At 53.5% G+C, this 19,839-nt stretch overlaps 1 protein-coding gene and 1 non-coding gene across 13 annotated transcripts in view; one reads left to right on the top strand and one right to left on the bottom strand.

Moving 5' to 3' along the window:
* Positions 1-19,839, top strand: part of MYO9B (myosin IXB) — a 109,899-nt gene that overhangs the window by 20,448 nt on the left and 69,612 nt on the right. The gene's annotated exons all lie outside the window — the stretch shown is intronic.
* On the bottom strand, positions 5,461-5,564 carry LOC139034542 (U6 spliceosomal RNA). The gene has a single exon (XR_011487082.1). It is a non-coding gene; the product is annotated as a U6 spliceosomal RNA (small nuclear RNA).

The following is a 19,839-nucleotide window of genomic DNA, read 5'->3' as shown; positions in this document are numbered from 1 at the left end:
GTGCAGGCCTGGTGTCTGGGGACCAGAGGAGGGGGCCACCTGGCACCCCGGCCTCCTGCTCCTTTTCCCGTGTCCCCGTCGGCCAGACACCACAGGAGTCATGGCTGTGTCACTGTGGATGAGCCTTCTAGACACAGGGGCAGTGGAAGTGGTCCCAGTGGCGCTCACCCCTTGGAGTCTTCGGACAAGATGCTGCCACATCTCAGAACGTAGCTTAACTGTCGTCTCCTGGTGAGAGCCAGGGCCACATGGGCGCCCAGGGGTGTGCACCTCTGGGTTTGGAGTCTGAGACCATGCTTTCTTTCTTTCTGTTTTTAATAAGATTTTACAACAATTAAATAATTTTGAGTATAAAATTTAACCTTAAATAGTTAAATTTTATTAAATATAGCAACATTTTGGGTTGATCCAAAAGTTCGTTCCAGTTTTTCCGACATTACAGGAAAAAGCAACAAATCGTGCTGTGTCTTTGAGCAGTTTTAGGTTTATAGAAATACTGAACACGTGGTCCAGAGAGTGGCCATATTCTCCCACCACCGCCCAACACACACACACACTTCCCCTTGTCATTTATGTGTTGTGTTGGCCTGGTGTACTTGTTTACTATTGGTGAGCCAATACTGACACAACATTATTAGCTACAGTCCATGGTGTGCGTTAGGAGCCACTCAGCATTGCACATGCTTCGAGTTTGGACAGATGCACAAGGTCATGTGTCCACCATGAGGATCATACAGAGTAGCTGCACTCCCCTAGAAGTCCCTCATGTTCTGCCTGTTCGTCCCCCTGCCTCCCTTCAGCTCCTGGAAACCACTGATCCTGTTAGCGTCTCCTTGTGTGTGTGTGCGCACACCCCGTCATAGCTGACTCTTTCTGACCCCAGGGACTGTAACGCACAGGCTCCTGTGTCCATGGGATTCTCCAGGCAAGAATACTGAACTGGGTTGCCACTTCCTCCTCCAGGGGGTCTTCCCGACTCAGGGACTGAACCCACCTCTCTGTGTCTCCTGCATTGGCATTCGGGTTCTTTACCACTGCACCAGTGGGATGCCCCACTGTCTGCATAGTTTAGCCTCTTCCAGTATGCTAGATGGCCGGAATCACACCATGTGTCGTCTTCTCAAACCAGCGTCTCTGGCCTAGTACTAACACTGGTCCGAAGGCCCCTCTGCATCTTTTCTCGGTTCGAGACCTCGTGTCTCCATGTTGCCAAGTGACGACCCCTGGGTGTGCCAGTCTGTCCATCCACAGAACCCTAGAGCCCCAGCCACCCTGAGCGTTGACCTCCGGCTTCTAAATAGCCAGAATTCAGTGAAATCCCATCGAGACTGCGCCTGCTGAGTACGTTTCAGTTCCTCTTCCTCTCTGACGATCTCTGAGATCATCAACCAGAAACTAGCTGGGGCCCTCCAGCCAGGCCCCATGCCAGCACACATGGCCTGTTTCTGTCTCCTAACACATAACATAAAGATTCCTTGGCTTTTTTTTTTTTTTTTTTGCGCAAGCGTGTTTTAAAAACTCCCGAGTGATCTGGCCATAGAATGGACACTTTTCTCTTCAGCTGTATTCCCTGCATTCCCTCCTCTCATCCATTCCTTCTGCAAATATTTCACATGCAGGCACTGTTCTCAGCACTGGGCTGTGCAGTGGCCAAAACTGACACAAAGGCCTGCCCACAGGGAGCTGGGGGCTAGTGGCAAGGAGGCAGGCAGAAAGAGAAACAGTGGGTCTCGAGTGTGAGCTCTGAGCCAATAAGGACAAGTAGGCAATCCAGTGAGTAAGACTCTGTGCTTCCAGTGTCGAGGGCCTGGGTTCAATCCTTGATTGGGAAGCTAAGATCCCACATGCTGCGTGGCATAGCCAAAATCAAACAAACAAAAAAACAGAGTGAAGTGAGTCAGAAAAAGAAGAACAAATATTGTGCGTTAACACGTCTGTAGAATCTATAAGGATGGAGCTAATGAATCTATTTGCAGGGCAGCCGTGGAGATGCAGAGATCAGACTTGTGAACACAGCGAGGGATGGAGTGGATGAACTGGGAGAGCAGCACGGAAGCACACATTGCCACACGCACAATAGATAGTGGGGATTTGCTGCGTGATGCAGACGGCTCTATGACCACCTACAGGGGTGGGATGGGGGGAGGTGGGAGGGAGTTTCAAGAGGGAGAGGACGTGTGTATACCTGTGGCTGATTCATGGTGATGGGCGGCAGAAACCAGCACAATATTGTAAAGCGATTATTCTCCAATTAAAAGCTGACAAGTTTTTTTAAAAAAAAAGAACAGTGGTGGGTGCAAGGAATAATAGGGAAATGAAGCGAGAAGGTGATGTGAGCCAGGCCTGGAAAGAGGACACAGCCAGAGCAAAGTCCGGGAGGCGTGGACCGTGCCTGGCGTGTGGAAGCAAAGTCAGGGGTCCTGGAGGGTGTGGGAAGGGGCCAGAGTGGAGTGAGAAGGGGCAGAGCAGAAGGTGGCGGGGACAGGGTGGGTGACAGGTCATTCAAGACGTTGCAGGATTGCAGGGTGGGTCCTGTGTGTTAGGACAGGACCTAAAGGAGCTATGGAGGGTATCCTAGGTTAAAAAAATAATCATTTATTTATTTACTTGGTTGTGCCACTCATGACATGGGCTCCTGGTTCCCCAACCAGGGATCGAACCTAAGGCCCCCGCACTGGAGGTGCAGGGTCCCAACCACTGGGCCCCACTGTGCTCCCAGCAGTGGCTGGATAACATGGTGCAGACATGTTATCTTTAGAACTGGGGACAGGAACAAGAGAGCAGACCCAGCATTTCCTGAGCGTGGCGATTTGCCAAGTGGACCATTCACCCCTCACAGAACCAGGCGAGGGAGGGGCGGTGGGCCACACCAAGGTGTGGTGAGGATGCCGAGCCCCAGGTTTCAGCGCAGCACAGCAAGGGAGCAGGATGGACACCGGCTCAGCCTTCCTCCTAGATGAGGAGCATCTCGGGCACCAGAACGAGCCGCCGTCACAAAGCATCACAGGCTCATTGGCGTCAGAGAGGAATTCCCTCCCTCCCTCACTTCTGGAGGCCTGGAGTCTGAAGCTAGGTGTGGGCAGAGCCTCACCCCCTCCAAAGGCTCTAGGAAAGGACGCTTCCGTGCCTCTTGCAGCTTACAGGGCTCCAGGCAGGCGCTCCTGGGCTCGTGGCCACGTCGCTATAATCCCAGTCTCTGTCATCACACCGCCTTCTCTTCCTCTAAAGACGCCAGTCACTGGGTTTAGGACCGGCCCCAATCCAGGATGACCTCATCCTGACTAATGACGTCAGCAGAGACCCGCTGCCATATAAGGCCACGTTCACAGGTTCTGGTGTCAGGGTGATATATACAAGCCTTCTGTGGGGGCACATAAGTCAGTCCACAGCAACGCCCTGCCAAGGGACAGCTGACTGTGTCTCATGCCTTCTTCCCCAGGGGCCATCCTGGGGACCCCTCCTTCCTCTGCTGGCCTCCACGCTCCTCCCCTGCTGTTGCCCCAGAGGATTCTTGCCCTTTCTTTGAGGGCTGTTAGTCACCTCCATGGCGGGTGTCTGCACCTGGTGAGTCAGATGCCTCTGACCTCACCCAGCTTCGTCCCTCGAGCCTCAAGAGTGTGAGCCAGTGAGGTTAAATTTCTCCAGGGGTTTCAGGAGCTGCTGGAGGGAGGAGCCCATGCCAGCTTCCAAAACAGGCTTGAGCCAAAGGCACGTCATGGCCTTAAATGTGCTTCCTGAGGCAACCGTTTGGGAAGGGAGAAGGTGGTTTTAGTTTCGAGCTGGGCTGTGCGGCCAGAGCACCGCTGACATCTGGGGCAGGGCCACTCCGGGCTGGGGGCCATCCTGTGTATCACAGGGTGATGAGCTGCCCCCCTGACCTCCAGCCGCCTGTTGCCAACAGCACCCCATCCCCCCAGTGGCAACAACCGCAAAATGTCCCCAGACATCACCAAGTGTGTCCTGGCAGCCGAGTCTCCTCTGGGTGAGGATAGCTGCCTCAGTCACAGCTGGTGGTCCCAGGAGACCCAGGCACTGTTCCTTTCAAGTGTTGATGGCTTAGAATTGTCCGTCAGTCAGTCCCAAGCATTCTGGGCTAACTTGAGAGTCACTTTTTTTTTTCTAATGCAATACTTGACATGTAGTTTTCCTTCTTTCTTTTTGGCCATGCCTGGTCTTTGTTGTTGCTCAGACTTTTCTCTAGTTGTGGCGAGCAGAGGCTACTCTAGTTGTGGTGTGCAGGCTTCTCACTGCAGTGGCTTCTTTGCTTGTGGAGCTTGGGCCCCAGGGTGCAGGGAATTCAGTAGTTGTGGCACATGGGCTCAGCAGTTTCGGTCCCAGGCTCTAGAGCGCTGTTTCAGTAGCTGTGACACACGGGTTTAGTTGCTCCGAGGCATGTGAAATCCTCCCAGATCAGGGGTTGAACCCATGTTCCCTGCTTCGGCATGCAGATTCTCTACCACTGAGCCACCAGCGAAGCCGGAGAGTTACTAAGCCTGAGAGTTGCTAATAACAGGTATAATTAGCTGTCAAGCCGTCAGGCCCACTGGGTGTCAGGCTTCAGGTGCCACAGTCATCATCACCTCTCTGAGGACTCACAGCAGCTCTGCTTATTTTAAAGACAAGAAAACAGAGCCCCAGAGAGGCGTGCTGGTGTGTAAATGTCCTGGGGCTGCCATCCCAGGGCTCTTAAAACAGTAGGAATGTATTCTTTCACATTTCTTGGGGCTAGAAGTGTGGACAGGATCGGCTGCTCCTGACGGCCCCCATGGAAAGTCCTTCCCACACCTCTCTCCTGGTTTGTGGTGGCTGCCTTTTTGGTATTCCTTGGCTTGTGGCCACATCTCTCCAGGCTCCGCCTCTGTTTCCATACGGCCTTCTCCCCATCTCTATCTTGAATCTCCTTTCTCTCTCTCTCTTTTTTTGTTAACAAATAAGTATTCATTTTATTTATTTAATTTTTAAAATTTAACTGTGTAAGGTTTTTAGTTAGAGGGTAGTTACTTTACGATGTGTTGGTTTCTGCCATCCATCAACATGAATCAGCCACATGCATGTGTCCCCTCGCTCTTGAACCTCCCTCCCCCTCCCACCCCTCTAGGTTGTCCCAGAGCCCTTGCTTGGGTTCCCCAAGTCATACGGCACGCTTCCACTGGCTGGCTGTTTTACATATGGTAGTGTATGTGTTTCCGTGCTGCTCTCTCAAGTCATCCCCCCTTCTCCATCCCTCGCCGTGTGCACAGGTCTGTTCTCTGTGTCTGCGTCTGCCCTGCAGGGACGATCATCAGTACTCTCTCTCTGGGTTCCATATATATGCATTAATCTACGATATTTGTGTTTCTCTTTCTGACTTACTTCACTCTGTATAATAGGCACTAGGTTCATCCACCTCATTGAAACTGACTCAAATGCATTCCTTTTTATAGCCAAGTGATACTTCATTGTATATGTATCACAGCTTCCAAAGCTACAGAATGCTTTGCAAATTTACATGTCATCCTTGCACAGGAGCCATGCTGACCTCTGCATCATCACAATTGCGGTGTATGTGATGCAGAAGCAAGCACTCTCCTCTCTGTCATTGGATTTAGGGCCCACCCTAGATCCAAGACAGTCTCACCCCCAGATCCTTCCCTTCATTCCACCTGCTCTTAGTCGCTCAGTCTTTTGTCCGTCTCTTGTGTCCACATGGACTGTAGCCCTCGAGGCTCGTCTGTCCATGGGAGTCTCCAGGCAAGAACACTGGAGTGGGTTGCCATGCCCTTCTCCAGGCGATCTTCCTGACCCAGGGATTGAACCTGTGTCTCCTGCATTGGCAGGTGGATTCTTTACCACTGGGCCACCAGGGAAGCCGATTAATTCCATCTGCAGAGACCCTATTTCCAAAGAAGGTCCCACTCCCAGGCTCCAGGGATAAGGAGTTGGGCATATCTTTCTGAGGGATGCGAGTCCACCCAGTACAGTCTGGGTGCCCCAGGCCACACCGCAGGCAGCCACAGCCGGATCACGCTTAACACCCAGCCTGAGCCTGGGTACCCCTCTGCATCTTCGTGAAAAAGATTTCCTCTCTCAGCGTGGCTGGGGCCACAGAAAGCCGATCGGGACTTTTTGTCAGCTCCCTGAAAGGAGAAGTTGAGTTGTTTTGAGGTTTGGGTGTCGCCGGGCGCCCCCCCGGGCGCAGGCTGCAAACTTGCTCTGCAATTCTGACCAGAAAACAGGAAGGGGGCATTGTGGAAAGCCGGTTCCAATCAGCTGACCTGCCTGCCCGCCACAGTTAACTGTTACTGTCACCATTTCACACGGCGTCGCTCAGCTGCCCTGCAGCCGCCCCATGAACCGCCCCCGGAAACACGGCATTCACGCAGGGCTGTTGTTCCAGCTCAGAAATACTGAAGGTGTAGAAGGCAGGCTAGCCAGGCAGTGCAGTCAGGGGTCCATGACCCACGCCGTGTGCCCTCTGAGAACCTGGTGACTCTGTGTTGCAGTCCTGGCACTGGCCACGGGTCTGGCCACACGGCCCACCGGGATGTGCCCCTCTGCCTTGGCATCAGGGCTGCAGGTGGGGGCGGTGCCCAGGCTCGGGTTCTCTTTGTCCTTACTGAACTGTAACACTCGCCACTAATATTCGCCAACGCGCATGGGGTTTTAATTTCGAAAGCAGAAATGAAACAAGGATCCTTGACGGCTGAACTCTTCCCAAACGGCCAGAAGCTGGGTTTTCAGTGCCTCCATGCAGCCACTGTGGCCTGGCCCACACAGAGCAGGAAGGCTGGGAGACTCTGGCACCCAAGCTGTTGGGGGCACCTGCGGGAGGCCAGCGTCAGGACAGTGGGGCTGTCGGAGCTTTCTGCTGCCCCTGACCCCCACCCCCCCGCCCCGGGGACCCTGAAAGAGCATGTCCTGGGACTGTGCCAGCCTGGGTCCTGAGCACCAACCCCCACTGAGGGCCCCACAGACCCCAAACCACCTGACCCCAGACTCCTCCATCCTCCCTCCCACCCACCCCATCAGCCGCTGTTGGTCTGTCCCCTGGCAGCACCTGCCAGCTACCTGGGCATGTCATCCTGAATCAGCATGCCCCCATCATTCACCTTGACCTTTCGTCATAGGGATACCTGCGCGAACTATGTCCTCCCCTCCCATAGAGCAAGGGTGGGTCAGTCCTTGCCCATCACTGGGGACACGTGGGCAGGGCCACTCAGCTGGAGTGAGAGATGGTTCCAGGGCCAGGGGTATGCCTCTGCGCTTAGATTTTTCTGTTTAAGAGCTTTGTTAAGATATAATTCACTCATTTCCAATAAACAATTCACTGTGTTTTTTTTTAGCATATTCCCAATGTTATACCACCTTTGCCTCTGTCTAGTACCAGAACATTTCCGTCACCCCAAAGGAAACCCCATCAGCAATCACTCCCCATTCACCCTCCTCCAGCCCCTGACAACCACTGATCTGCTTTCTGGCTCTGCAAGTTGGCCTGTTCTGGACGTGTCGTGGGGTCATACAAGTTGTGATCTTTGTGTCTGATTCCTTGCACTCAGCTTGGTTTTTTCCAGGTTTATCTGTGCTTTGCTGGAGGCTCCGATGGTAAAGAATCCACCTGCAATGCAGGAGACGCAGGTTCAATCCCTGGGTCAGAAAGAGCCCCTGGAGGAGGGCACTCCAGTACTCTTGCCTGGAGAATCCCATGGACAGAGGAGCCTGGTGGCCTGCAGTCCATGGGGTCACAAAGAGTCAGACACAGTTGAGCGATAAATGCACACACATCCATGCTGTAGCATGTGTCAGTGCTTCATTCCTTTCTCTGGTTGAGTAACAGTCTCCTCTACAGAGAAGAGCGCATTTTGTTTATCTTTCATCAGTTTTCTCAGCATTTCACTCCTTTGTCTGGCCGACTCTGCGGTTGAGTTTTCTCCTGGGCCGTGGGTCCCCTCCCAGCCCCAGCCAGGCCAGCATCCCCCTCCCCCCATAACAGGAGGGTCGAGGGTGCGAGGCAGACATGGAGGTGATCCCACTGGAGACTCGGGGTTGACTGAGCCAAGCCTGGGAAGAGAGCAGAGCCCTGGCCAGCAGCCTGCTCCAGGCATGCGGGCCTCGGGGCATGCCGAGCGCCGGGTGGGTGCCTGCAGACACACCTAGGACTGTCCGTCTGTGTCACCCGTCTGCGTGGGCCTGCCACGTCTGCTACGAGCCTGGTGGCCAGAAGGCATCTGGCATTTGGGAGCAGTGGGGAGTGAGTGTGTGGGGCAGGCCACCAGGGGCCTCGGAGAGCAGGCCAGGGTTCTTGAGCCGAGGCATGCGATCAAAGTAGACAGTCCAAGGGGAGGAAGAGGCTGGGTCGGAGATGGCTGCGGGTGCTGCCTGTGGCTTCACCCAGGATGCTAGTGAGGACTGTGGTCTGGGGGGGCGGGCTTCATCCAAGGGATGTGCCAGGAACACAGAGCCCCCTGGACCCCAACACTTGTCAGGCCTTAGAGGTTGTCCAGTCACGTGGGGACCTGCGGCAAGCTGGGGCACCTCTGGTCTTGCTTGTTAGCTACGGGAGGAGGTGAGTTTGCCAGGAAGATTGAATGTTGAGAAAGGGGCATGTGGCCACGGACAGGTCTCTGGGGACCATTCTGGGGGCATGGGCCACAGCATAGAGGACACTCAGGATCGGGACAGAAGGAGGGGAATCACTGGTGTTGTGTGCTGCGCACCGCCCCTCCCAAACCCACAGAGGGGCCAGGACATTCAAAGCAAAAGGGTGTCAGGGCTGGGAGCCTTTATCTGGTGTGTGTCTGTCTGTGTCCAGGATCATAGGAACCCAGGGGCTAGATTGTGTCTCCTGTATTTGAATACAAAGGCATTTGGGGGTGTTTCTGTGATCTGATGGGGAATGTCGGGTGTCAGCAGGCAGCTATCTGGGTGGGGAGGTGGTGGAATTAGGCTCGGGAGAGTCTAGGGCAGCAACCTGGGGCACTCCAGGGCGAGATGTGCCAGCCAGATGTCCCCTGACCCCAGCCAGTGGTCAAGGCTTGGCTGGTGCCAGGCTGGCCTTGAAGCTCAGTGGCTAGAATGTCAGCAATGTGAACATCAGGGTCAGCAGTCTACGTGGGGGAAGAAGGAGAGTGAGAGCCGGCCAGGGTGGACGCCTGGGAGGGTGGGCGTGACCGGGAGACAGGCAGGGACCTGGGAGGGGGTGCCGTGGGGCCAGGAGGCTGAGCCATTCGAGAGCTTGCGAGGGAGGCCCCGGCAGGGCGGCCCCTGGGAGCGAGCAGTCGAACGTCTGGGGGCTTCTGTCCCCCCGCGTGGCCTCCCCAGGATGTTGAAAGAAGTCGCCGAGGGGCCCTGGGTTGGCAGAGCGGGCTGAGGGAGGGCAGGGGTGGAAGCCACAACCCAGGGTCGAGGGGCACGGCAGCAGGGCCTGTCCCACGGAGGATGAGAGAGGGTGAAGGAGCCTCATGCAGGTCAGCCTCACGCCTCACAGATGGGAACACCGGGGGCCTAGGCTGCACTCCTGCACCGTTGACATCGGGGATGGGGACCGTCCCGTGCTCTGTCAGCTGCTGAGCAGCATCCCTGGCCTCCACCCACCAGATTCCAGTGGCACCCCCTCCCTCGGTCAGGACAGTCATAAACGTCCCCAGACATCACCAAGCGTCCCCTGAGGGGCAGAATCACCCCAGTTGAGGAGTTCTAGGCCAACTGCAGGCAAAGATTGATTTCAGTGTTAACAGATGTCCAGTGCCCAGATAGGTTGAGATTTGGGGGGGCTCCGTGACATTGTGCCGTTGTGGTTACACGTCACCCCAATTCTGTTCAGTTCTATCTCATCAGCTCAGCACGGGGTGGCTGGCGGGTGGGGATGCTGTTTCCAGCTGGCGATCTGCTTCGTTCCTGGGAACAGGCGGCTGGCGCTGCTTCCCGCCCTGTGGCCAGCCACAACCAGGAGAACTGCCCACCCGTCACCAGAAACCTCGTTTCTTTTTTTTTTTTTGGCCACGCTGGGTCTTCATAGCTGCACGCGCACGGGCTTTCTCTAGCTGAGGCAGGCGGGGCTGCTCATTGAAGTGGCCTCGTCGCAGGGCACAGGCTCAGTAGCTGTGACACACGAGCTTAGTTGCTTCGAGGCATGTGGGATCTTCCCGGACCAGGGATCGAACCCATGGCCCTTGGATTTGCAGGCTGATTAATCACTGGACCACCAGGGAAGTCCCTCCTCCCATCTTCCTCACCAATAGCAAAGCTCATTCAGATGTGAGGGTTGGGTTTTCCATCCAAGTTTGTGCTTAGGGCAAAGTCTTTAAATGTTATTTGAAAAGCTGCTCGTCAGTGCAAAAAAAAAAAATGCAGTCACCCATGTGGTGACCCCCCCCCAGAGCTGAGAAGTCACACGCTCCCTGCAGGCTTTCTTTCAGGCAAATGTCATGAAAGAACTTTAGCAGATTTCTGGTGCATTTCATGCTGGTTTCTCTGTACTGGAATTTTGCCACCCCCACTATCCCTGTCCTCCTGGGGGTAACTTTCTGAGCCTCACACCAGGCGCTGACTGTGGTTCACCTCTTCTTTAAGCAACTCCCCGACAGGAAACAAACCAAGACTGCCATGGTGGTTGTCACTGCTGGAGAGCACGCAAGGTTATCTGCACCGCCGCCCCGCCCCCCTCCTTGGCAGAACTGTGACGTAGTCTATTGCAGCTTTTGGTTTCAGCTCATGTACTTGGCTTTTTTCATATGTTGCTTCACTTTTTTAGTATCATTTTCCTTATCTGAGGTATAATTTCTTTTTGTGTGTACCAGGCCTTGGCGACTAGAGCCCACACAGGTTAAATCTGCCTGCTTCTACACATAAAGTGTTATTGGCACACAGCTATGCCTGCTCATGTATGTATCACCTGTGGCACCTCTCAAAGGAGTTGTGACAGAGACATCCTACGGTCCCCTGATGATGACCGTTGCACATCTGACCCTTTACAGGAACAATTTGCTGACTCCCTCACACTTTGTGCACATGGAACATTCTAGAATATTCCAGTTACTTTCTCTGTGCACACATCTGACTTCTGCTCCGTTCTCCCTTCCCAGATATAAGGAAGCCAGGTTCCCACCCCGGTTCCAAATAATCCCTGTCACCCAACTGAAATCTTTCTGCCTTGGTCTGTGCCATCTATATATTCATATATCCACTGACGTACATCTACCCACAGAGGAGTCTGAAACCCATCTTTGAGGGGTCAGAAGGGAAGGGCTTACATGTAGATGTCCCAGAAGCTCATCTCATAAGTTCACCTTTCAGCTCTCACTCTCCTTCTCCAGTGCTCTGTCCCACAGGCAGCTGGGCTCACTTGTGCAGCCAGGGTGTTTGAGGTCTGGCTGAGCACAGTGGGGGCAGTGCGGGGCCCCCCTCCCAGTCTTGCATTTCACGGAGGGGCCCTTGAAGGGTTTCTAGCCACACCCTGGACCCTGAGGCCACCCGCATCCTGCCTGCAGGGCAGTACAATCTGCCAGGCACAGTGGGATGAAAACAGCAAGCAAGACCCCAGTGCCTCCCAGCCCTGCCCTTCCCTCCGCCAGCCCCTGGGCCCTCCACAAGCTGCTGGGAGAGCCAGCGTGAGCTCACTGAGGCTGGTGGGGCCAGGCCAGGGCCGCACACTGAGGGCCACAGCACCCTGGAGGAAGCTCACATCGGGGTGCCGGATGTGTGCCCAGAAGGAGGCCCTGGAGTTGACAGCACACAGATAGTTCAGCCAGAGAGATGAGCCTGGGGACAAGCGTCCCGTAGCCCGGGCTTGGGGGTGGCTGTGGTTCCAGCCCTGGTGCTTAGTACATATCAGCAGGCGAGGGTGCTCCCGGCTCTCCACAGGGATGTCACAAGATGCGGGAAATGGCGGGAGCCACAATAAGGAACCACTTGGTTGGAAGGAGGGAACCGAAGCAGAATGCCCAGCTGAGAAGTGAGGCCACACCAGAGCAGGAGGGGGTACAGAAAGATGAGGAGTTGTCTTTGGGGGTGTGGAGAGGATCAGGGTGCCCTACAGCTGTGATTGCCTATGGCTTTTTGTCAGGGGGGCCCTGGAAGTGTTAGGGAGGGGACAGCCACCTGGAAGACATGCTCCACGGGCACTCTCCCCCCTCCCATGCCTTGCAGACCTGCAAGGCTGCCTCTCTGGCTTGCTGCCTAAGAGTGCAGAGCCCTGACGCCTTGCAGTCATCTGAGGCTATTTTAGACCAAAGTGAAAGTTGTATTTTGGGAAACATTGAGTCTAAGAGAAGAGTGAAATTATGGGTGTATTTTAAGCACCCAGAAAGGCCTCCTTGGAATTTGCAAAAAGAGTTGATTAAAAGGCAAAGCATAGCTCCGGGCCCGGGACACCCCTGCCACAGCCACCACCCTTTCCGAATGTTCTGGGCACTTTTCTATACCAGGGCTGGTGGAGTATTGCAGAGGGAGGCACAGTGAAAGTGTCTATCCACCATCCATCAGCCCATCAGCTACATCTGCCTCACTCTTTGGGGCGGGGATGTGGCCAGGCATCAGGTAACCACAGGGCCTGGCAGCCAATTTGTTTCCTGTTGGTTATCCAGGATGGAGCAGCTTCAGGGCCCTGTCCCCAGCATCACTGGGGAGTTTCCCTCTGGAAGTTGGCTTCTGTGTCATTCAGCCACTGCTGGCCGCAGCCAGCTCCTAAGACCAGGCCCAGCAACACCTCAGTTCCCTGAGGCCCATGGAAGTGACCTGTCTTTTGGAAAGGCCAAGAGGTCAAGCTCAAGGCTCTCGGTCCACCACCCAGCCACTGATCAGTCCTCTGACCCCAGCTTGTAACTGTTGACCGACTCCTCCTGGGTGCAGGGGGCAGTGGCTGCCCTCTGGCAACGGTCAGGTGCCTGGGCCCAAAGTCTCCCATGGTGTGAGCTGTCGGGAAGTGTTCAACGGGATCCTCACCCGTCTAAGGGAGAGTAAGTCACAGCCACCTCTGAGAATTTACAGAGCTCCACTGAGCCCGTCCTGAGGGCCCAGGCATCTTTAGGACGGCGGACTCTCTTAAACTGAAGTTTGTGTGGTGGTTCAGATGGTGTAAAGATTCTGCCTGCAGTGAAGGAGACCTGGATGTAAACCCTGGATGGAGAAGATGCCCTGGAGAGGGGCATGGCAACCCACTTTAGTCTTCTCGCCTGGAGAATCCCGCAGACAGAGGAGCCTGGCAGGCCACAGTCCATGGGGTCACAAGGAGTCAGACAGGACTGAGTGACTAACACTTCCACTGTCCTTCGTAGCTAATTTACACTGTCGTGCCAAGTTCTGCTGGTGCAGCAAAGTGACTCAGCTGTACACATACAGACTTTTTTTTTTAATTGAAGGATAATTACCTTACAGAATTTTGTTGTCTTCTGCCAGACATCAACAAGTATCAGCCATAGGTATACATATATTCCCTCCCATTTGAACCTCCCCCCCATCTCCCTTCCCACCGCACCCCTCTAGGTTAATACACAGCCCCTATTTGATTTCCCTGAGTCTGCAGCAAATTCCCATCAGCTTTATGTTTTACATATGGTAACGTAAGATTCCAAGTTACTCTCTCCATACATCTTACCCTCTCCTTTTCTTTTTTAAAAAGTTTATTTTCGGTTGCACTGGGTCTTCATTGCTACACTCGTGCGCTCTCTAGTTGTGGCGAGTGGGAGCTACTCTTCGTTCCGAGTGCAGGCTCTAGGAGTGTGGGCTCAGTGGTGGCGGCTCACGGGCCTAGTTCTTAATGTTCTTTCCTGTTAGGGTTTATCACAGGCTATTGAATATGGTTCCCTGTGCTAAAGAGTGGGACCTTGTTGTTTATCTGTTGTATGTATAATAGTTTGCATCTGCTAATTCCAAACTCCCAGTCCTTCCCTCCCCGACCCCACACCCCCTTGGCATGCATAAGTCTGTTCCCTGTGTCTGTGAATCTGTTTCCATTTTGTAGATGGATTCATTGGTGCCATATTTTAGACTCCATGTATAAGTGACATCATGTATTTGTCTTTTTCTTTCTGGCTTACTTCACTTAGTATGATCATCTCTAGTTGCGTCCACGTTGCTGCAAATGGCATTAAGTCATTTGTTTTTGTGGCTGAGTAATATTCCATGGTGTATATGTACCATATCTTCTATATCCATTCTTCTGTTGATGGACATATCGGTTGTTTCCGTGTCTTGGCTATTGTGAATAGTGCTGCTGTGAACATAGGGGTGCATGAATCTTTTTGAATTACAGTCTTGTTCAAGGATATGCAAAGCAGCCAGTTTTTTAATTTCTTAACAGAGTCTAAGGCTCATTTCTCAGCCAAGGGCGATTCTACCACCAGGGGACATTTGGAAACATCTGGAGATTTTTTTTCTTTAATATTTATTTATTTGGCCACGTCGAGTCCTAGTTTTGGCACACAGGATCAGTTGTTCCTCTCACGTGGGATCTTAGTTCCCTGACCAGGGATCGAACCTGAGTTTCCCACATTGCAAGGCAGAGTCTTAACCACTGGACCGCCAGGGAAGTCTCTGGAGATGTTTTTTTGTTGACCAAGGGTGCTGCTGAACGTCCTGCAATTCATAGAACAGCCCTTCTGCGAAGAATGATATGTCCCCAAAAGCCTGTATCAGCTGAGGCCAAGACACCTGCTCTAATTTAGGGGTCTTTAGGATGTGGGGTTGAAAATCAGGCCTGAGGTTCTGGACAGAGTCTTTCAGGGGGCCATGTGGATCCAGGAGCCACTGCCTGGACAGAGCTGCTTGGTGGAGGTATGAATGTTGGCGAGGTTGGGGGCAGAGGGGGAGTGGGGAGAGAAGGTGACAAGGACATGCAGCCTGGGAGGAGCGTCCAGTTCTGCCAAAGTGCCTGGACCGGTTCTTCCCCCTCAACATGTGACTGCACCCCTCCCCACAGAATCCACCACCTCCAAGTCCTCTGGGCAAAGAGCTGACTCTTCAGGAAGCCCAACTCATAGATGCGATGTGACCTACAGCAAGCTGACCTCTCCACTCTGCCTGCTGCTCTCCCCTGCCCCAGGGCCTTTGCACCTGCCGCACCCTCCTGCACCATCATCTAGCTAGGTCCACCCCCGAGGCGTCCTGGGAGAGGCAGAGGAGAGCTCCGGAAGGCCCCGAGGCCAGCAGGGTCCTAGCACAGCCCCACCCCCGAGGCTCCGCGGGGCCCGTCATTTCCTGCAGCAGCTCGTGCGGCCCGGCAGCCCCAGGTTGCAGCTGTGGCAGAGCAGGGAGGAAGCCAGCACGGTGACGCGGTCATGGCAGCGCTGAGGCTGGGGGGCGCCTCATGGGGATCCAAGCCCTCCTGTGCATGGGTGGCCTTCGATGCCCATTCCAGAGCTGCCCCTTAGAGAAGGTGGGAGGGACTTCACTGGTAGTCCAGTGGTTAAGAACCTGCATTCTTAACCTGCGTTAAGTTTCCATCCCTGGTCGGGGCACTAAAATCCCATGTGCCATGGAGCAGTTGAGCCCGCACACCATAACTACAAGCCAGTGAAGCCAAATAAATATTTGAAAAAAGTTTAAAAAGATGGGAGACACTGGGGAGAGGCCCCCTTGAGAGAAGCGAAGGCTGGAGCAGGCCTGTGATGAAAGATCAAAGGGAAGTTCACACCAATCCAAAAAAGGTGACTAGAAGCACTTTACCCCTGAGCACGGGGGACATCGAACGGCCTTGGTTGCAGTGGTCCTGCCGGACTCCGGTTCGCACCAGCCGTGGCTCCCCCAGACCCGAGGCAGATGGAGAGACCCTCTAAGGCAGGCCCGGCTGTTACTCCTACTGCCCCTTTCCAAAGCAGAGTGGACACAATGGAGATTACTCAGCTGTAAAGAGGAATGCCAGCTCGATGCACAGGAGTTTGAGCAAGCTCCAGGAGATGGTGAAGAGCAGGGGAGCCTGGCATTCTGCAGTCCTCGGGGTCGCAGAGCCAGACACGCCGGAGTGGCTGAACAGCAACCAGAAAGGAGTGAGACGCTGACACACGCTACGCTGTGGACGAGCCTCGTGCTGCGTGAGAGGAGCCGACACACAGCGCCACATGCTCGCGATCCCACCCACATGAAGCGTCTGCAACAGGCAGAGCCAAGGAGACGGAGGGCAGATGAGTGGTTGCCAGGAGCTGGGGGAGTGGGACTGCGGAGTGACTGCTTATGGGCACAGGGTTTCCTCTGGGGTAATGAAATGTTCTGGAACTCGATAGAGGTGACAGCTGCCCAACATTGCAAACCTGCCAAATGCCACCAAATCGTATATTAAAACGGTAAATTTTAGCACAATTAAAACCCCGAATATTCATTGGAAGAACTGAAGCTTAAATACTTTGGCCACCTTATGTGAAACGCCAACTGACTGGAAAAGACCCTGCTGCTGGGAAAGATTGAGGGCAGGAGAAGAGGGTGACAGGTTGAGATGGTTGGATGACATCACTGACTCAATCAATGGACATGAATTTGAGCAAACTCCAGGAGATGGTGGAGTACAGGGAAGCCTGGTGTGCTGCAGTCCACGGGGTGGCAAAGAATCGGACACGACTGAGCGACCAGAACATACACATCTGGAATGCTCCCCATTCCCAGGTCCCACCATGGGCTTCCAGTGGCTCAGTGGTAAAGAATCCATCTGCCAGTGCAGGAGACGTGGGAGACACAGGTTCACTCCCTAGGTTGGGAAGACTCCCTGGAAAAGGAAATGGCAACCCACTCCCATATTCTCGCCTGGGGAATCCCATGGACAGAGGAGCCTGGCCGGCTACAGTCCATGGGGTCACAAAGAGTTGGACACAACTGAGCAACTAAGCAGCAACAGGTCCCGCCACATCAGCCTCTTGGATTCCTTGCCGTCAATTTTGCACTTAGCAGGCACAAGCGCAGCCATCCCAGAGCCGGTCCTGTTGGCTCCTGCCTCCGGGGTGGCCCCCATGCACCCGAGCTCCGTCTGCTGGGACCCCACGCAAGCCCCTGATCCAGCGACAAGACACAGGACAGGCTCGAGCTTAGACCTGAGCCCCACGCAAGCCCCTGATCCAGCGACAAGACACAGGACAGGCTCGAGCTTAGACCTGAGCCCCACGCAAGCCCCTGATCCAGCAACAGGACATAGGACGGGCTTGAGCTTAGACCTGAGCACCTTTAGGTAAAATTTCTCCAGCAAGCGTGGAAAGTGTTCCAAAATGTTTCATCCAGCCACTTATCTTGAACATCACCATTTCCACCCAGAGAATGTCTCACTTCAATACGAATTGGCGAAACCCTCCTCCATGACTGAAGGATAATAAAATCAGCCAGAGCAGGTTCGCAGTGACTGTTGCTGTGGAATGTCTCCTGGATTCAGCAGTTTACACTCAAGCCCTGGCATAGTAGTTTACCCCAGGGACCTGTAAACTGGTTCCGTAAAGGGCCACATTAATTAGCATTTCCAGATTTCACAGCCGCTCAGTCTGTGTCACAACTACTCATCGGGCAGCTACTCACCCTGCATCATAGAGCGAAAGCAGTCGCAGACAGGACGTAAATGAACAGTGGGGCCGTTTGTCAATAAAACGTCATTTACAAAAACAGGCAGTGGGAGAGGAGCATCAGAGGTACCAGGTTGGGGGCTTCCCCAGTGGCCCAGTGGCCAAGACTCCAGGCTCCCGATGTAGGGGCCTTCATTCAGTCCCTGGTTGGGGGACTAAAGATCCCACATACCACAAGAAGATCTGGTGCAGCCAAATAAAATAAATACTTTTTTAAAAAAAGAACAGATTCCCAGATTGAAGGACATCCTAAAATATACTCATCCCATCCTCCTTAAGACTGTTAAGGAGTCAAAAATAAGTCTGAGATACTTGATATGGGAGGACTGAATGCAACGTGATGAAAATGAAGATTGCTCAGTCATGTCCAACTCTTTGTGACCCCATGGACTATACAGTCCATGGAATTCTCCAGGCCAGAATACTGGAGTGGGTAGCCATTTCCTTCTCCAGGGGAACTTCCCAAGCCAGGGATTGAACCCAGGTCTCCCGCTTTGCAGGCAGATTCTTCACCAACTGAGCTACCAGGGAAGCCCATGTAACATGTGATACTGGGATAGAAAACAGCATTGGGGGGAAGTGAGGACATCTGAATGAATGCAAATTTAGTTTAGTAATAATGCATCAGTCAGTATCTGGCTTCCCTGGTGGCTCAGCTTTTAAGAACCTGCCTGCACTTCAGGAGATGCAGGAGACCCGAGTTCCGTCTCTGGGTTGGGAAAATCCCACTTCCCAACCCATTCCAGTATTCTTGCCTGGAGAACCCCATGGACAGAGGAGCCTGGTGGGCTACAGTCCCTGGGATCGCAAAGAGTCAGATACAACTGAGCTCACACGCATGATCAATCAGTATTGGTTTGTTCATTTTTTATGACAAATGTGCTGTCATAATATTGACAGTAGGAGAAACTGAATGTGCGGCACTTGGGAATCCTCTGTGATATTCTTAGAACTTACTAGTAAATCTAAAACTATTTTAAAATTAAAAGGTTGTTAGAGGAAAAAGAAGGATGTCGAGCCAGATTTGGGCTATATGTGTGGAGAGAACGGGGTCCATAGACCATTCCCCACAGGCCAAATCTGTCACACAGACAGGCTACCACCATGTCCATGAGATGTGCAGAGCAGATCTCAGGTAAGATCTGACTCCAAAGTTGGGTGAACTTCGGCCTGACACATCTCCACCCTCTCGCACTTCCCCATCGCCATCCGCTGAGCCATCATCAGTGGTCTTTGGTGCTTTCCTCTGTTGCCTGCATGCTCGCTGTCGCCATATCCTGTCGTCTCTTCCTCTGAAATGTTTCCTACCAGTGCCCAGGCTCCGGCTGGTGGCCCCACTGGTGTGTGCAGGTGTCATTGTCCAGGGTACCGGCTTCCTGAAGGGCCCCCGTCTCGACTGGGGCCAAGCCACTGAACTCAGTCTCCTAAACAGCCCCTCACCTCCCAGGGCTATGAGGAGTCAAAGCTGGAAGGCGGCTCTGGATAGTGATTTTTTTTCCTCCTGCACCTGTTCTGCATCACCTGGGGGCCTGGTTTCTGCTCACTTTCCCTCCTTCTTACTGTGCCTGGCTGAACAAGGCTACCAAGTAGAGGCACGCGGGGAACTGGACCCATCTGGGGTTGGGGTGGGGAGAGGCTGCTTTCAGTGAAACCCTGCAGTATGAAAGTTTCCCATCTCTCGGGGCTAAGCATTAGGAAACAATCTGATTAAGTATGTGTGCTAAGTTGCTTCAGTCGTGTCCGACTCTTTGCGACCCTATAGACTGTAGCTTGTCAGGCTTCTCTGTCTATGGGATTCTCCAGGCAAGAATACTAGAGTGGGTCACCATTTCCTTCTTCAGGGGATCTTCCTGACACAGGGATCGAACCTGAGTCTACTGTGTCTCCTGCATTGCAGGCAGTTTCTTTACCGCTGAGCCACTGGGGGAGCCCCCTGATTAAGTATACTGAGCACAAAGCTCTTTGCTCTCTCCTGCTTCTGATTATCAAGACCTTTACTCTAGATGCTCAGGAAAGCGGGAAGGGTGTAAGTCAGTGTCCTCTTGCTTTATTTCTCCCTAGAGAGCCTTCACTCGCTTAGTAAACCCTAGAGCAGGAGTTCTCACCCTTCCAGGGATCACAACACCCTCGGGCTCTGATTTAAAAATTTAGATTCCCTAGCCTTTCAAGAAATCCTGCAGGTCTGGAATGGGCCCAAGTCTGCGTCTTTAACAAGTCTCTACAGCCCATACTTGGATTCTGAACTTTTCCTCTCCCTTATCGCAACCTACCAGAGCAGCAAGGTAGAGGTGACTCATGGGGAAAGGCAGACAGTTTCTTGACAGTTTCTCTT

This window comes from Odocoileus virginianus, chromosome 3 (assembly GCF_023699985.2).
Source record: "Odocoileus virginianus isolate 20LAN1187 ecotype Illinois chromosome 3, Ovbor_1.2, whole genome shotgun sequence".
Lineage (NCBI taxonomy): Eukaryota > Metazoa > Chordata > Mammalia > Artiodactyla > Cervidae > Odocoileus > Odocoileus virginianus.
The sequence above is the reverse complement of the archived record's forward strand: the minus strand, read 5'-3'. Positions and strand labels throughout refer to the sequence as shown.